General features: G+C 42.6%; 1 long non-coding RNA gene across 2 annotated transcripts in view; it reads left to right on the top strand.

The window, feature by feature from the left end:
- Window positions 1-7,154: 7,154 nt before the first annotated feature.
- The window catches only part of LOC137352412 (uncharacterized), a 32,062-nt gene continuing 20,047 nt past the window's right edge, over window positions 7,155-19,169 (top strand). For both annotated transcript variants that reach the window (XR_010969709.1, XR_010969708.1), the window contains exon 1: window positions 7,155-7,232. This is a non-coding gene — a long non-coding RNA (uncharacterized lncRNA). The remainder of the gene's footprint in view (window positions 7,233-19,169) is intronic.

The raw sequence follows: 19,169 nt of genomic DNA, 5'->3' as shown, positions 1-19,169 counted from the left end.
CCAGTAATGACAGAAGTCTACCCCATTGTTCCAAAGGTATTTATGGAGATAAGCATAGGTGTCATAGGTGGCAATGTAAATGTGGATGCCACAGCTAAAGTCTTTGTAGAAGTTCAAATGTGAAATCAAGCCCCCTTATAAACTATAAATCTCCCATTTCAAGCCCACACAGAGGGGAGAGTTTCAATTTTTGGTGATGGAGTAAAACAGGCAGAATCGATTGTCTGCCTGCTATACACCCTGCACAATTTTTCCTTTCGTTGACTTCAATGGAAAGGAAGATCAGGAAGATGTATTAGAACTGGCCGATCTAACATTGCCCATTTTAAATTATCACCAAATGTTACAATTACCTGCAGAAATTTGCACTGAAACACTTACTGACCCTTTCAGGTTTACCTTTCACAACTCACATCAATTCTGCCACAGTCCTCTTTAGACTTAAATTTCCTCTGGGCAACAAAAATAGCACACATTGTGCTTAAAAAGTTGCCCGTCAAAAAAACAGTGCTGACAGGAATTTAATGCAGATAGGTTCACCTGTGCAATTCAGATAATGAGCAGTGGGCATTGAACCCTTTAAAGAAGCATTGTCCTCGTGACAACACATTTGTCAAGCTAATCTTTGGGTTTAGGAAGGGAAAGGAGCCAAAAGAGGCATCTCAATTGATGATGTTGCATGCTAGTATTCCAGTGTAAGAACATTTACAATATAAGAAATAGGAGCTGGAATAGGGAATATGGCTCCTTGAGCCTGTTCCACCATTCAAAAAGATCATGGCTAAACTTCTACATCAATTCCACTTTCCCATTCTATCCACATATACTTTCCTTTAGTGCCCAAAATCTATCAGTCTCAGTTTTGAATGTACCCATCGACTGAGCATCTGGTGTTGGGAATTCCAAAGATTCATAGGCTTCTGAGTGAAGAAATTTCTCCTCATCTCAGTTCTTATTGGTTAACCTCTTATCTTGAGATTATGACCCCTAGTTCTAGACTCTCCAGCCAGGGAAAACAGCCTCTGAGCGTTTACCCTATCAAGCCCTCTAAGTATAATTAATGTTTTTGCACTAGTTGTAAACAGAAAAAGAAACAAAATTTGTCAACAAAAAACAAAATTTGATATTTTTTAATAACTGGGTTCCATAACTAAGCAAGAGGTTTTCTTGCTTTAAAGTTTAATTGCAATAAATCTGAAGCAATAATATTAGTTTGGAAGCCCTCTCAAACTTTGGTGTTTATTACATGACGGTTGCAATGTTGTGAACCTGTGCTACCAGTAGGAAGCTTCGCCCGCCTGCATTGTAGATGGAAATTTGGAATGCGCACTGCCCACGATCTTCTGACCGTTACTAGAAAATTTTTCAGCACAACACAAAGAACTTCTAAGTAAGGCTGGTTAGCTCGGGCAGCCATCACATGGTCATGCGTTTGAGCCTTCAACTGGGTGGCTATGTTTTTGGATAGGTCCTTGATGCACAGGAAGGTACAAGGCTATGAGGAAAACAGTGGGTGGTGGGATTGGTTCTGGACTGCACTGACAGCTGGCTGAATGGTCTTCTTTTGTGCTGTAAAGCTTTTATAAAGACCATTGCATTTTTGACAGGAAAGCTGGATTAATTTGAACTTGCCAGTGGGCATAACATGACCCTTTATAACTGAGCCAAGTCTCAATACATGTGACATGGTCATTATCAACAGGCCACGCAGAGCTAAGCTTGGATAGCCTGACCCCTCAACAATTTTTTCCAGGTTAACCCAATCTCTAATAGCAGATTGAATTCATTCTCAGACCTCCACTGGTTGAAACCCATTTCCTGTGACATGTGACAAATACAGGTCACTTCACTTAGGGACAAGTCAGACAAGAGCTAGCTCCACTTAACAGCAAATTTGATCCACGAGTGGATTTATTTTGTTGGTCCATTAATTTCTTTGCTGGTAAGCCCCTGTTAAGAGCAAGCAGTTTCACTTAAAAACATGTTTCTTTTTCATCTACTGCACACTTCTCTAAAATAGGTGACCTTGCACCCTTTTTTCCCTGCAGCGCGAACTATTAATCACCCATTAATGACCCAGTCACATAAAAAGCCACAAAATGTATTAATTACTTATTCTTAAAAGGCAAGAAGAAGGTATTGTGTTGTCTTAAATCTTTTGTGCTGACACAAGCCGAGGCTTTTTTCAATATCATGTCTGTTAGTTCATACATTGTGTTTCACCTTTTTAAAAAAATGCAGTGCTGTGTTTTCACAGGTTAAATGCTAGTGATTTAGCTCCAATTTCACCACCTACCAAATCAGGGAATGTTGAGAGATACTGAAAGTGGGAATTCTTCTTTGGAACAATTTTGAAAGCAAATATTGTTGGAGAGTCCAACATTACCTTTAGAGGAACTTTAGAGTTTAAGGCCTCAACTCAGATGTGTAAAATAATACTTGCCTTTTTGAGTGATGGAAAACCTTTCCTAGATTACAACACTTCAAAAAAATCACGTACTTCATTGGCTGTAAAGCACATTAGGACATCCTGAGGTTGTGAAAGGATTTATAGGAACATATGTCCTTTTCTTTCTTTTGCTTTGTATCCCACTGGAGCCTGACCATGTCACATATCTTCTCCGCTTGAGATGCTGGATGATCTGTCCATGCCTACTTCCAGTGCGATTCTTCAGGTAGCAGATAGGAGAGGCATCTCAACAAACTCATCATGAATTTACCTCTAATGCTCCCTCAATAGTGTGGGAAGGCAGTGAAGGGAGGTAACTCCCCAGAAGGGGACGGGTCACGGCTAGAATATAGTGGATATCTGTCTCAGCTGTGGCTCAATGGGTAGCATGTTCATCTATAAGTCAGAAAGTAATGGGTTCAAGTCCCACTTTAGGACTTGAGCACAAAAATTAAGGCTGACACTCCTGTGAAGTGCTACACTTTTGGAGGTGCTATCTTTCTGAACTGATTTTAAACCGAGGCTCAGTCTGCACTCTCAAATAATCATAAAATACCCCATGGCACTATTTCAAAGAAGAGTAGCAGGTATCTCTGGTATGCTGACCAATGTTTATCCCTCAATCAACTTCACAAAAACAGATTATCTGCTCATTATCACATTGCTGTTGTGGGAGCTTGCTGTACACAGATTGTGTTTCCTACATTCCAACAGTGACTACACTTCAATTGGCTGTGAAGTGCTTTGATATGTCCTGTGGTCATGAAAGGTGCTATATAAATGAAAGGCACAGTGGTGCAGTGGTTAGCACCGCAGCCTCATAGCTCCAGGGACCCAGGTTCAATTCTGGGTACTGCCTGTGCGGGGTTTGCAAGTTCTCCCTGTGACCGTGTGGGTTTTCACCGGGTGCTCTGGTTTCCTCCCACAGCCAAAGACTTGCAGGTTGATAGGTAAATTGGCCATTGTAAATTGCCCCTAATGTAGGTAGGTGGTAAAGAATATGGGATTACTGCAGGGTTAGTATCAATGGGTGGTTGTTGGTCGGCACAGACCCGGTGGGCCGAAGGGCCTGTTTCAGTGCTGTATCTCTAAATAAATAAATTTTTGGGGAGGGTTGAAGTTACAACCTTGCATTCCTTAGATCTTCGCATAGTGATCTCTTTCTCCTGCACCATTCTAATAATTGTGTTATTGTTGCTGAATAAAGCAGATAACCTACTGCCACCAAATCTCTGTATCAATGAGTAAGGAGGCATTACGGTCTCCAGGCAGGTAGATGTTTGTATTGCCTGGCTGGAATTCATGCCGGAAGTGAGCATGGTGTATGCCTTGATATACCAACTTCCTCCCAAAATCCAGAAATGTAAGTGTTTACAGCAAGTCGAGGGAGAAGCCCTGCTTTCTGAATATTTAAACTGAAGGGAGGTGGGTTTAAGTAATGTGCAGGAGGTCCAACAAACCCTCTGAGGACTTTATAAAGCAGGTTTAGCACCACACTGGATTTATAGTGCATTCACACCGCAAGCTTGGCTTCAGTGCAACACAATTCTGACTTTGTACCAATGTTAAACGAGTGGTATGTAAATCAGATGTGCAAGTCCAAACTGATCCTGAGCCCCTCCTCTGATCTGGAGTGAGATCAGACTCTGACATTGTCAGCTTAGACTTAGTGTGAAGGGGAAATCTCTTTGCACTATTGCTAAACTTGCAGTGGTAACACATGTTAAGTGACAATCTTACTGTACCACATATGATGGAATTTCCAGGATATAATGTTGCTTCATGATCTCCAATCCTCTCAAATATCATTTGAATTGGTACAAACACAGCACTGATATGAGGCTGTGCTCTAACAGTATAAAAGTATAAAACAATTTAACTGTCAGCTGTGTTTAAAAATTTCAAAACCAAAAAATAAATATTGATACAAGTTTATTTTGCCTCAAAAACATTAACTTACGGAATAAAAGAATACTTGGAAGATATTGAGCCATATTCAATATTCAGTCGGTAAAAGTGACCTTCATACTTTCACTCAGAACTTCATTGCTCATGAGTTACCAGGTCATGTGCAGAATATAAATGGAATTTCATGATTCCCCAGGAAGTATCCTCTATTATGTATTTCCTAAAGTTTAAAGTGAGATCAGGCTTTTTTCAATGATCAAACTGAAGTGTATATACACTGGAAGAAATTGAATTTCCACACAGTTTAGTATCTTATTAATCAAAGGAACAACAAGTGCAAGTTGTAATCTATCACAATTTAGTTTTTACTTATCCACAGTTACTTTCCCACAGTCTTTAATGCACAGTTTCTACGAACTGCCCGTAAGATATTGAAAAGGTCAGCATAATTGGATATTAGTACATTATGTCAATAATATTGGCAGTTTTTAATGTGACCTGGACATAATGACTGGCAATTTGAGTGGAATAATTAGCCAACAGTAAATTCTAGGTCTAACATCCTGAATACTGGACTGAAGTGTCAGCTTAGGTTATGTGCACGAGTCTTGGAATTGGGCTTGAATCCACAACCTCCTGGCTTAAAGACAAGCTAACATGAGCCTATACAGGTGCCTCCAAGGACAAGGAGAACCACCACAAGAAATGGTGCCACCAGAGGTTCAGTTTTGACCTTAATTGTGAGCGCAGTTGTTTGTGCGTTTCGCTGATGATCTGCCAACCTGCCTTGGACTTCAAATGGGGCAGATCACCAGAAGCCTCAATGCATTGCAGAACTACTTTGATATATAAAGTAACAATGAAACTGTCCATTGTCACTAATGAAATCAAAAGTGATCTTTATCTTCATTCAAAAAGAAAGAACAACAAAGATAGAAAGAACTTGCAATTATATTGCACCTTTTACAATCTCAGGACATGCTTTACAGTCAATGAAGTACTTTTGAAGTGTTAGTTGAGAAATAAATATTGTCCAGGACATCTTTTACAGCCACCAAAGAAGGCATCTGAATGATGGCACCTCCGACAATGCAGCACTTCCTCAGTACTGCATTGGATTGTCAGCTTAGGTGCTCAAGTCTTTGCAGCGGAACTTGACGACATGGCTTCTGACTCAGCTAGGAGTGCTACCCACTGAGCCAACGCTAACCAGAAAAAAATTGAGTATACACGTGACAGTGAAATGGACTTAATGGGGGTAAAATTGGATATGGTCGGTGATGCAAAACAGGCAGAATCACATTAACTTCCCGTTATACCACACGATTGATATTCAGTCTTATTGAAGTCAATGGAACTAAATACGGAATGAGGCATATACAGAGTGACCAATGTGACACCACTTATTTTGCACCCCAACCATGTTCAATTTCACCCCCCACCACCACACATGTCAATACTAACCAAAAAACAACATACAAAGCAATTGTTTCTGAATAGTTGCATCTGAATGAATAGATACCAAAAAGTAGGACCATATGCATCTTTGGGGATGTTATGAAATCTTTGCTTTGCTGGTACAATTAATAAAATTGGAAAGGAAGAGCTATTAGTGTGGTGCATGTTCTAGATTTCAAAAAAGCAACTTAAAAAGTGATGCCTAATTTTTTTAATGAAATGTTCCACATCTATGCTAATACTGGCTAATACTGATGATGTACTAAATTAATTGTGATTGTTGACCTCATTTGCATACATAAATACAAAATGCATTTATATAACACCTTGTCTCTCAAGTGTTTCACATACAATAAATTAATTTAAAGTACAGTGACTGTCATGTAGGCAATGGAAGCTACCATTCTGAACTCAGCAAAGTGCTGCAGAGAGTAATGAGACAATGTACTGTTTTCTTTGGCGATGTTGGTTGGGGGAAGAATGTTGGCCTTGACACTGGGAGAATTTCTTGCTTTTATCTGAATAGACCCCTAGGATCATTAAGATCCACCCTAACCACTGAAACAAGCTGACACGTGGTTTGAAGTCTTGTTTGAATGATGACACCTCTGATAACATAATCCTTCCTCAGTACCTCACTGAACCATATGTTCAGGCCCTGGAATGAGGCTTGAACGCATAACCTCATGACTCAGTTTTAAAACTGAGCCAAGCTGACAAAGTAAGTGAAATTGCACAGAAAGTTTTCCCTATAATTCAAAAATGTACATCACTCCATTTCTAAGGATGAGTGACCTTAAAACTGGCTTGGGGTATTTTCCAAATGAAAACCGGGGATAGATGTATAACAGGAAGCTGATCAGATATCGTCCATTTTACATTATCAGTCAAAGTCAAAATTACCCCAATGTCTGAAATTTTCAGTAATTCTCATCCATGGGCTGGATTTTATGAGGCGGTGAGCTCCAAAATGTCGCACACCAAAAAGCCGCCGCAATCTCAAGCCTGGCGGCTCATTTAAATAGCCAGGGCAGGCCCCCTCACCCACCCAATCATGTGGAGGGGGTGGTCTGCCCGTTCCTGACATTGGTGGGTCACAATTTCATTTGCCCCTCTCCCACCCCCCCAATAACAATTATGTTAACTATTGCCCTTCACCACCACCCCCCACCCCCAAAACACTTAACTTTACCATCTGACCTTCCTCCCCAAACTGCACAAAGTTTAAAGTACAACCCTTCCCACCATGCCCTACACCTATGATGTTTATTTGAGCCCGTCCTGCCCCCCGCACTGATAAACTTACCTCCTCCTCCTTCCCCACCAGTGTGGCGCCTCATTTCCCCGGATGGGGATCCGAAGACGCAGGAGTGCTGGCCACCGGGCTGAAGATTACGGCAGGCCCTCAAGGTTAAGGGTAAGTACATGTAAATGTATTAGTTTTATTTATTTGTATATGCTGATTGTGGTCCCCTCATCGAGCGGCGGTTGTCGGGGGGGGGGAGGTGGTGCCATCACAGTGCCTCGCCACCGCCGGGAGAATCGGGCTGGGCCTTGTCGGCGTCGAGGTCTGTGGCAGGCCTCATTTGGAGCCATCTTCAGGACCCTCCCATCCACGGATCCTGACATTGAAGGCTCCTTAAAATCCAGCCCTTTGTTTTCAAATCCCTCCATGGCCTTGCCCCTCACTTTCTCTATAATTTCCTCCAGCCCTACAACCTTCCAAGATATCTGCACTCCCCTAATTCAGGATTTTAACGCTCCACCATTGGTGACCATGCCTTCAGCTGCCTGGGCCCTAAGCTCTGGAAATCCCTCCCAAAACCTCTCTGACTCTCTCCCTCACGTTCTTCCTTTAAGATACTCCTTAAAACGTACCTCTTTGACCAGGCTTTTGGTCATCTGCCCTAATATCTACTTATGTAGCTCGGTGTCATATTTTGTTTTATCACGCCCCGTTGAAGCACCTTGGGACATTTATTTATGATAAAGGGCCTATATAAATCCAAGTTGTTGTTGTAATCACTTTGCTAACCTTTTTGTAATGTATATTAGGGGTGAGTGGGTGAGACTATTCAAGCCTGGTATTGAAAAAGACAAATCTAGTTCATTAAAATTAGTGTTAAAATGTTAAAAGGCTGACTGAGCAAGAGCAGCCTTCAAAAGGTCACCAGGGACCTAGGTACATAAATACTAGAAGACTGCTGAAGACTAAGGGATATTTTGCCACTACTGGATAAGGAGAGATCAAATGTTCTCACACTGAAACGTTATAATTCCCCTCCCACCAGACTGTCAGGGACCCCGATTGTGACCCACCAGAGAGCCCTGCACTAGATTTGGTCACAGATCTCACTTTCTGCAGTCTTTGGGGGTTTATTTCATCTGTTAGAACAACTGCCCACTATCTCAAAAGCAACAAGGATCAAATCAAAAAGAGCAAAATACTGCAGATGCTGGAACTCTGAAATGAGAACAGAACGTGCTGGAAATACTCAGCAGGTCAGGCAGCATCTGTGTAGAGAGAGAAAGAGAGTTAATATTTCAGGTCTATGACCCTTGAAGCCTAGCTCAAGATATTGATAGATACAATGGAGAGCCAGAGATAGATACTTACAGGCCTAGCATGTAAGTAGAACTTTCAGCAGCAGAGCAAAATATTGATGAACAAATTTCATTCAGACCAGTTTTGGCCTAGAACCAGTGGACACTATCAAACAGAAAGTCTTGTGCCTGTTTCATGTCCAGCACATTTCAAATTGCCACATTTTGTTATGGATGCAAAACAATTTTTTAAAGTATTAAAGCAAGGAGGAAGGAAACCCAGCCATTTCCTGATGGTTTTCTACCCTTGTGGAGGAGCTGCTCGTTGCTAACTGACAACCCCAACCCACTTCAGGTTGTGCCTATTTATACAAATTAGACTTTCAGGCTTTAAAGGGCCAGGCTGGATTACACGCAGCTCCACTTAAGTGGCAGAATAAATACATTGTGTATTAAATAGCTTAACACTCTTACGAAACAGCATATCCTGCACTTAGCATGAGCAACGTATTGGGAGATCTGCTAGTATTAATAAAGGCCTGAACTAAGAAGGACATCTCTCAAGAGGGGAAATCTTAAAGGAACACCTTTAATGTGCTTAATTAACGTACTGCAGGTGTTAACACATTTTGAATTCTGTTCAACTTCTATGCTCCTATTTGAATAGTTTGCTCACATGGGGAATTTGGAATGTGACTGGACTGTTTGGAAAATCCTGGCCATTTTGTTGCTTTTTTTCATTACCAGCACCATTTACATAATTAGGGGAAACCTGAATTTTCATCCATGGCTTAGAAAAACTAAAAGGTTGTTTTTTTATCAGTCATAAGACATAAAAAGGAAAAGGTACAGAGGAAAAATAACAACACATTAGAGCATGAAATAAAATTTACAGCTAATAATTAGAAATGCATTATTGATTGTACTTCATTCAGGAAGGTAAGGTGGGCTCTCCCTTGTACTCATACCTGAAATATAAGATTCTAATTCTAACTACGTTACTGTTAGACGAGAAATGTTGGCGTTATTTTCATATGTTAGGGCTGCAATAAATATGAATTTCTAATTTGAATATTCATTCACAGATGTTTGAACATTATTATAAATATTCACAAACAAGTTCACTGCCATTTGTAGAATCCACAATATCCACTATACTCTAATCAAAAGTGATGTTTCAATCCCCACCTGCATGGAAACATCACAGATGGCCATTAGGAAATCTCCAGAACTGTTTCCATTATGATTAAAATGATTCCAAAATACACAACTATATTACTTATATTAATGCTCGGAAACTAGTGATTCATTCAGAATAATGTTATGTTTGAACATTATTTTAAGATGCTACAAACAGATGTACACCAAAAGCATATTACTAAAATCTTTCATCTGCTGAATGCCTACTTTTATCCAGCTCTATTGCACTCTATTCACATCCCTTGTGTGTCCTTTTGTTTATTATCTCCTGTTGTGTGCATAGCTCACAGCCTCGGCAATCAGTTTTAGAGGAAGTCCAATATCACTCGGTATACAGATTATGAAAAAACAAACCCTTATCAAATGAAGAATTGTGCAGAGAGGTCAGGTGCAGATAAACAAGAACATAGCACTTCTGAAGGTCAGGACCCCTGTAAGGTGCCTCTTGTTATGCCTGACCTTCAGATTTTCATCATCACTGCTCCTGACAACTTAATAATGTTGAGGTGCAGGATTCATTTTTCCCGTCGGAGAGCTCGTGTTGGCCGCCCTTTCCTGATTATTTCCCTGCACTCCCAGCTGCCCTTTACAGGCCAACCATAACTCCATCAATCATGCTCTTCTCACCCTGCCCGTTCTCGGCTTCATGCTCTGCAGATAGATTTGACTCTTTTTTTTGCATGAAGCAGCTGTCAGTATTTGCTGAGAAAATGGCCTCCCACTGTCTCAACATCATGCTGAGATTAGCTGCTTCAGTAGTGGAGCTTATGGCAGGCTGTTATCTGTCTGACTTCCTTAGTACCCTATCGGCAAGGCAGAAATCTATGGAGTTTCATCCGAGGAGTTTATATATACTGGCAGTGACTGAGTGAGGGAGGGAAGGAAGGAAGGAGAAAGAAATAAAAGGAAGAAAAGAAAAACAGAAATGAGAACACGGATATGCACAAAGAGACAGATAGGAAACAGAAAAGATAGAAAGATGAGACCGGCAGGGAGGATTTGATTTTAATGCTTATTAAGATCTAGCAACTTAAAGCATATTGTCCTCATCTCAAAAACCCAGAAATGCACAGTGACCTAACAAATGCAGCTTTGTTGGGAGGGCTATTAGCAGGAATAAAGCGGGATGAGTTTAATTCACAGAATGGATGATCTTTTGCACCAGTGTTCCTGGCAGGACTCATACGACTGCAGTTTGACCACTGAATGAGCACAATTTGTTACAAAGATTGCCGAAGTCACTGGAGAGGATAATGCGACTGGCACAGAATGACTAGATTTCCCCCATCACTCCCCCTCCCCCCTCCACCCAATTAAGTCACTTTCGACTAATAAGATGATGCGCTGCCCTTTAGACACAGCTTTCACTGTTCCCGGCCTCCCACTTTATTATTAAACACAAGATCAGCCAGTTTAAAAATTAACCATATGGCACTGCTTGTAATTCGTTGATTTAGGTCCAAACCAGGACATGATCTAATGGATGTATCTGCAGAGGTGCTTGTACTGATGACACAAATGTGCACAGCATTTCTCTCAGGCACAAACATTTACCTTGGAAGAGTAACTGTATTTGCGACCCGAAAGACATTTAAAAATTTCGCTGGATTTTTTTCTACATTTCTCATTTTACACATTCTTTAAATTATTAAACATGTTAGGTATATTTAAACATAAAATACAATTGTGACAAACATTTTAAATCTAGACAAATGCTATTTTCTAAAAATTCATTGGCCCAGAATTTGCAGGGAAATTAACAGCAAATTTTATGTGCCCGCTGTTATTAGTGTTTAAGTAATCCAGTAATTCGTGGAGGGGGAGATATGCCATGAGCAATATTCCCGCTAATCTGGGTGCGTGCATGAGCATGCAGCATGGAAGGTACCACGCAGGCCTTGGTCCGTGTTAAATACCACACCTGCCAGAGGCCATGCAGAAAAATGTAAAGGTACTACACTTTGAAATAACTGGCTGCACACGCCAACAGCATTTTCAACGGAACATTACTCATGAGTTGTGAATCACCACAAATTTCTGAACGATTTGTATCGCTCTGCCATAAGCCTCACAAAAACTGCAGCTCATCATCAACCTCCCCGTGAGTTTCCAGAAATGGCAGCATTTGCACTGTTAAAGTGAATTAAACTTGCTGCAGAAAGTAAGGGCTGGTACTTAACAATGTAAGGACCCTTTTAATGATGAGATTTATGCTCTGCAATGCCTCTGAACCTTGCAGGTCCAGAAAGGGAACAACTGAAACTGTGGAGTCTCGTTCTTGCAGATAGTAAATGGTTTTTAAAATTTAAATTTTTATTATTTATTTTCTTACTTTTCCTTTCTGTCTCTTGTTTCTCTTAATTCACCCTATTTCCATCATCCCTCTGCTTTTTACTCAATCCTTAAAACTCATTAAGGAGAAAGACGGTTAGTCCTGCCACTCACCAAGGTCTCAGGTGCTCCGTCACCCTAACAGTGCCATTATCAGCTCGCACTTCCAGAAATTGGTGGCGTAAAACTTTTTCAAGCTGAAGGATGTGGGAAAGAAGTCTAACAAATGGGACATGCTGTGAGATGCCCCACTCCAACAAAATCTAGGCTGTTAAGGTAGACACAGATAAAAGTACAAAAGGAGGCAAGTTTGAGTCTTACTGAGACTGAAAATGTCCCTTTATCTCTTTTATTTGCTTCTGACAATTGAATGTTTATTTTAATATTAGTGTTTTTACAGGTTGCAGCAAAATGCAGAACCTTCCCCCTCCTCATTATATTTTCTCTCTTATTTAAGTGACCCAGTATGATGCTTCATTCTGCAGATAACTGTCTAACCGTACTCCTCCAGCCTCCGTCAAATACTAGTTTAAACCTTTGACGAGTTAATTTGTTCACTACTTTTGCCCCTTATGCGCAGGAGGCCATCTTGTCTCCACTCCCCATTTCACCCATTTCACCCAACCTGACCAAGATCGTGAACTCAAGGTGTGATGAATTGTAGGAATAAACACTGTTCTGTGCCACAGTGTATGCAACAGGCTGAAATAGTATGGATTGTCACTGAACAATCAAAAAAACAAATAAGAGTTGAAACTCTTGGCCAACTGCTCTCTGCAAGGAATGGTCGTCATAGCGATTGTTGGTGTGGAGATCGCAAGGCCACAACTCCTAATTTTCCAACTATTCAGAAGGTGAGAAAATCAGAGGCTATGGGACTGAAATTTCCTGACCTGTGTTCTCTTCCTGGGGCAACCAGTTAGGGAATCAAGCTCAAAATGTGACTCGTGGGATGCAATCCATCCCATGTACCATGTAAACCATTGTATAATCACTCACCTCCCATGATTAGCCCAAATGGAACATTTTTACCTAAAGCCGGAGTTTTATGGCCCCCTAGTGAGCAGGCTGGTGGTAGGGGAGACATACAATCAAGTGGGAGGCTGCGGGGGTGGGGGGGAGCCATTCCTGACCCCCTTCCACCCCTGCTGCAATTTTATGGGGGGTGGCGTCACTGAGAAATGGCCCGTCCACCCCAGGACAATAAAAGCCCTTAAGTGGTCAATTAACTGCCACTTAAGGGCCTCCTTCCACCACCATGGGTATTTTACCGTCAGCAGGCAGATGGCAAAGGCCCTAAGAACACTGCCAGGTATAAACTGATGGCCTTCTTACAGGCTGGGGGGTGGGCCCTCCTGCTCGGACACCCTTTACCCCATGGAGGGCTGCCCCGAAGCCCCAACCGCACCACCGCACAACATTCTTCCCCCCCCCACCTGTGCCAACTGATGCCCCTTGCTTCAAAGGAGCCCGCTGATTGTCCCCAGCGAGGCCCCAAAAACTTACCTTCGTTCCGGGGTCGTCCTTCATCTTGCTTGTCACGGCTGGGTGTAGTCCCAGCAATGACCACTGCTCCCAGTGGCACTGCTGCGACTAAGAGCTGTCGGCCTGCTGATTGGCCGGAAGCTCCATTAGGCGGGACTTCCTGCCTCAAGGAGATGGAGGCCCTGCCCAAGACCAATTAAGGGCCTGGGGAGCGACAAATCCCAGCGTAGCTCCCCAGGCCCAGCGGATGTGGGTTCACCCATGACCTTTTGGCTGGTGGGTGGGGCCTCCTGCCCAATGTAAAATTCCAGCCTAAATCTTTGGCCATCAGAAAAAACAAGTCCACCTGGAATTTCCATTGGGGCTCTCTGGCAGGAGATTGGCACAACATGCAATGAAATGGCAAAGATGACTAAAAATAGCTGGTTATGCCATTCTCCAATGGTTCTACTGATCTCCTGCTGAACTTAGAGCAGAGACAGGGAGAACCCCACAACAAATTTTGGGCCCCTGCCTCTTGATTCCAGTACGTCGGGCCGATATTACAGAAAAGTAGTATTAAACAGAATTAACTACAACCTGTTCGACATCAGCATTAATAAATATCAGAAATTCTTCTTTATCAGTGTCATCATCAACATTATCATTATAGTGGAACAACTTTATGGTGCCCTAATCTGTTTCCTACAAATTCTGAACATCATGTTTAAACCAACAAAGTTCTGTTTCTGGGATGACAATTGGCAGGTTTTTTGCTTTGACAAAAATATCCACTAAAGTCGCCTGCTTCCCAAACAGACATGGGGATTTTTTTTCCTGTTTCACAATTCCAAGTTGGATTTTAAAAAATATTATGGTGTCATGAAAAAAAACTCTTTTGTAAGTTAAACAACTGGCATTCTGAAAATTGTATTACAGATCCCCAGATATTTTGAAAATTGGCCGAACATGTCCCTTACTTAAAAAAGTACTTTCTTCACCCTCAATGTTACAGTTATTTTCTTTCTTTTTAGGTCCACATCACCATGTGGCAAATGCTAGCAGATTTCATGGCATCACATGTCCTCTGAGACTTTGCCCCTGTGGCCAATCTTTGGGCTGGATTTTATGGGCCCCTCCCCTAAGGCGGGGTCAGAGATGGGAGGCCCATAGAATCACGACGAGTGACAGGGGAGGCGGGGTTGGAGGGCCTGTTGCTGCCCTGTTGCCAAGCGATTTTCCCAGGGGCATAATAGGCCGACGATGGCCTTCCCGCCCAGAGGTCAACCAAGTCCCTTAAGTGTTCTATTAATGGCCATTTAAGGGCCTTTCCCACCCCCACCCCCCGCCCCCTCGCTGGGATTTAACCAGAGGCAGAGGAGGTCGCCGTCACCTGGGGAGGACACCTTGTAAAATGAGACTCTCTCCCTGCGGGCCTGGGGCTGATGGGGGGTGGGGGGTGGTTGGTGGGTGGTCCCTCCTCTGTGGGCAATCTGTGCCCCACTGAGGGCCCCAGCCGGGAAACTATGCAGCTCCCAGGACACCCCCCCCCCCGCCCCCCCACCTCTGGACTTTACAACCATCTCCCCAACTCTCCTTGCCGGGGCATAACGGCATGGCCTCAGCAACTCCACTTCACTTAACTGAGGTCCGGGGTTCCGGCACTGGGCCTGGGTCCAAGGCCTCTGCAATACCGGCAGTGGCCAGTGCTCCCGGTGGCGCTGCCGATACTGGTGAGCTGCCGGCCCTGTGATTGGTCAGCAGCTCTTGGAGGTGGGACCCATGTCTTTAAAGGGACAGAAATCCCAGCGCCAGAAACATCACCTCCAGAACAATGAAGGATCATGCCGGGGTGGGGTGGGGGGCAAGTAAAAGAAGGCCGAGGCTTTTGTGTGTGAGTCCAGATAGTGAATGCCTGCAGAATGTTCAGCAGATAGGAGAAGAAGCCATTACAGTTGAGCCTGCTCCTCTTCTCACCCAGTGTCAAAATACCAACTTTCCCAATGCTTCTGGGGAGCAATCAGGTGCCAGGCCCCTGTGTATTTTATTTTCCCCTCCTTGGGATTCTTGGACTAAATTCCACTGCCCCACTGAATCAGCCCTGATCGAGGTCAGCAAGCTCAGTGCAGACCAGAGGATGAATGTGGGACTTTCCCAGTCAGCATGGTCCAGTGCTTAACTAGGCCATGCATTTACACAATACATCTTCAAGGGAGCCCCTATCTTATTTTTTTATTTGAGCAGAAATATCCTTGAAGTCCTGAAGATATTGAAGAAGCATTTTGTTATATTTGAATACACTGATGAAAACAATACCTCATTAGATCGTCAGGGAAGTGAAGGATGCTGACTTCCCCCTTATTGTACTTACACACAAAGTATCATTTGAACATCACAGAGGAAAATCGAGAAGGAGGGATGGTACTTGCATAATGGAGCCTGGCTGCTTTTCCATCCATTTAAGTGAAAGGCAAAGTATCTGACAGGCTCTGCTATGAGTGTTTAATTCCACCACCCAATTTTCCTCCTTGATTGTACCCAGACAAATACAGTAAAAGTAAACCTGTGCGACATTGTTCTGCAAAAGGAGCTCTCGCACTTAAGTGATATCGTAAAGAAAAATATTCTGCTGATAATTCTAGAAAGCACTGAGCCTAGTTTTTGTCAGTGGAAAGGCACAAGTTCTCATTAAACCTACTAGAGTAGAAATTATTGTCTCAGTGTACTTTACTCTTAATGCTCTGTTTTGCTATCTTAAGTGAGCATATATTAAAATAACAGAGGAATCTTATATGAGTCCATTAAGCTTTATTATGATAATATTGCTGACACTAATTCCTATCCCACTTTCCAATGGCACAGGACATTCCAAAGATCCGCACTTGCACAAGGGCCATTCAAACTTTTAACTGCCATCTACTACTGGGACTAGAGTCACTGTACTGAATTGGTGCATAGTGTTAAAAGGAGCAGGCTAGGATTCAAAACATTCAGTCATGCTGTTTTCTTATTGAAGTTTGTCCCTCAAAATAAACTGTGAAACCATCAATAAACAGGATGTTGTCCCATCTCTTCTGTGCATAATTGAAACAAAAATACAGGTTTTGAAAAAATTCAATTTAGGTGAGGCTGGACACATGCAGTTGTCTAATGTGGTTAATGAAACAACATGGAGAGGTACTAGGTACTAGCTACATTCATGTTTCACTTAAGGGCAGATGTGTTCTCCTTGGTGACGTGGCCAATATTTGTTCCATCACTATAACAGATTATCCAGTCTTTACCACATTGCTATCTTTGGGATCTTGCTGTGTACAACCACCTTGTTTCCTACATTACAACAGTGACTATGGGGGGAATTTTATACTCTTCCCCCATGGTGGGTTTGGAAGCAGGGAGAGCATAAAATCGGGTGGGATGGTGGTGGGGGCAGTTCCACCGCCAACCTGCCTCTGCCAAAATTTAGTCTAGGGCAGGAAAGCCTGAGAACGTCCTTCCTGCCCCACCGCCAATTAAGGCCTATAACTGGGTAATTAACCCCCAATTAAGGCTCTCTTCTTCCTACAGCCACAATTAGCCGGAAATGGGCGACCCTGTCACCGCACGGGAAGCACACCACAGAAAACCGTGTGGGCTGCTTCTCAGCTCCGGAGCGGAGGGGCTGGGGGCAGGTGGCAGAGTCCCTTGTTCAAAGGCACAGTGTCTGAACAAAGGGCCTGGCATCAGGAAGGGGGGTCCTGCTGAAGGCCAGCCCCCTGCCCTTGCTGCCAAGCCCCCTCTTCACCCTCCCCTGTGAACCCCACCCTGCGAGACCCCTCCCACCCTGACCTAAGTGAGGCCTGGCTCCAGCGAAGCTCCTTAGCCTCCAGGGTGGTTACTTCCAGCAGCAGCCACCACCTCCGCGGTGGCGCTGCAGCTGCCAGCCTCTGATTGGCCGGCAGCTCTCCAAGGGCAGGACATCTGGCGACAGGGTCCTAGATCCTATGGAAGGCCCACTGCTGTCCACTTAAGTGCCTGATTGGCACTAAATACGGTGAGCCTTCCGGAAAAGAGGCGACATGGGGATCTCAGCGTCGGTTTCTGCTGACGTCGAGACTCCCGTCGCCAGGATAAAATTCCCCCCTATACATTAGAAGTAATTAATTAGCTGAAAAGCAATTTGAGACATCCAGAGGTTGTGAAAGGCATTATACAAATGTAATATTTTCTTTTCTTTTTCTTTCATATAGCATTTAAAGGTACTTATTCAAGGAATATTTTAGAAATCCTACACAATTAAAGAAAGAAAAGAAAGACTTGATTTATAGAGTGCCTTTCACAACCACCTGATCTCTCAAAGTGCTTTTCAGCCAATTAAGTACTTTCAGAATATAGACACTGTTGTAATGTAGGAAGCATGGCAACCGATTTGTGCACTGCAAGCTCCCACAAACAGCAGTGTGAAAATGATCAAATAATTGTTTTTTGTGATGTTGATCAAGGGATAAATATTAGCTAGGACACCATTGATAATTCCCCTGCTCATCTTTTAAATAGTGCCATGGGATCTTTTACATCCACCTGAGATGGCAGACGGGGCCTCAGTTTAACATCTCATCCAAAAGGCAGAACCTCCGACAGTCCACCCTCAGTACTGCACTGGAGCATCAGCCTTGATTTGTGTGCTCAAGTCCTGGAGTGGGACTTAAACCCAGAACCCTATGACTCAGAGGCATGTGCTACCAACTGAGCCAAAGCTGACACACCAAATTAAAATGCTAGCAATCCTGAAACCACACAATTGGAAATATCTCTGGCTTCACTCAATGCTTTACAAGCTACCAGTGTAGTAAGAGTGCTGTTTATGCATAATATCATTTTTACTCAAGTTTCAAAGGAATGGTAAAGAAAATCTGTGGCTATATTAACTTATGGTACAATTATATTTTACAGCTCTGTCTGTACCTATTTCATATCAGATTATTTGAAGGTCCCTTGATGTCTATTCAGGCTTAATTGAGCCATGCTTTTCTTGTTAGAGTGCATTGATTTATAGCAAAAATATTGACAGATTGATCAAGCACAATGTGATTTACTGACAAGTATATTTGAAATGGATCAAAAGTGGGATCCTTCTTATGAGGTTTCCCCTATTGAATCTATTTCAAATTATATTTATTGTAAAGTCACAAGAAGTCTCAACTGCTGTCTTATGGTTGTTATGGTGCACAACACACTTGGTACAATGCCAGGAACCAGCACCTGCAAGCAGCAACTGCAAAAGACCATAGCATCGTTTTTTTTTGGACTAATTTATTGTGGTATGGGTTGATTCAGAGATCCTCTAGGTGTTTGCATCATTTCCTTTGAGACTAACTTTTGATGGCCTACCTCCATCTACCTTCTACTATATATTGTCCCTGGGGTCATGCTTTAAAAAAGATCCGCTTCCAACTACCCATTTCAAAATTGCTCTGCCTTCGAAATAACTAAATGACATCCAAAGGCAAACATGTTAAAACTCTATAAAATCATCATTACGATAAGGATTGCAAAGGATTTGCATATCTGTCACTATCAATGAGGGCACGGATCTGCTTTCATGGTAGTGGCTTAGCTTTAATCATGCTATTTCCTCCATCCCTACAGAATAACAAAAATCTTTAATTAGGCTTGAATGGGAATTACAGCGATTGTTGATCCAAACTAACTACTCCAGCCAAGTTTTTCTTATAGTTCATTCAGTTTGAATGTAAAATACCTGCACCTGTAGCAGACGTCAATTTAGAAGGGAATGGGTTTTTTTTGGATTGAATGAACAATCCATTCATGACTC

This window comes from Heterodontus francisci, chromosome 38 (genome assembly GCF_036365525.1).
Source record: "Heterodontus francisci isolate sHetFra1 chromosome 38, sHetFra1.hap1, whole genome shotgun sequence".
NCBI lineage: Eukaryota > Metazoa > Chordata > Chondrichthyes > Heterodontiformes > Heterodontidae > Heterodontus > Heterodontus francisci.
Note: the sequence above shows the minus strand (reverse complement) of the source record. Positions and strands in the feature narration are given on the sequence as shown.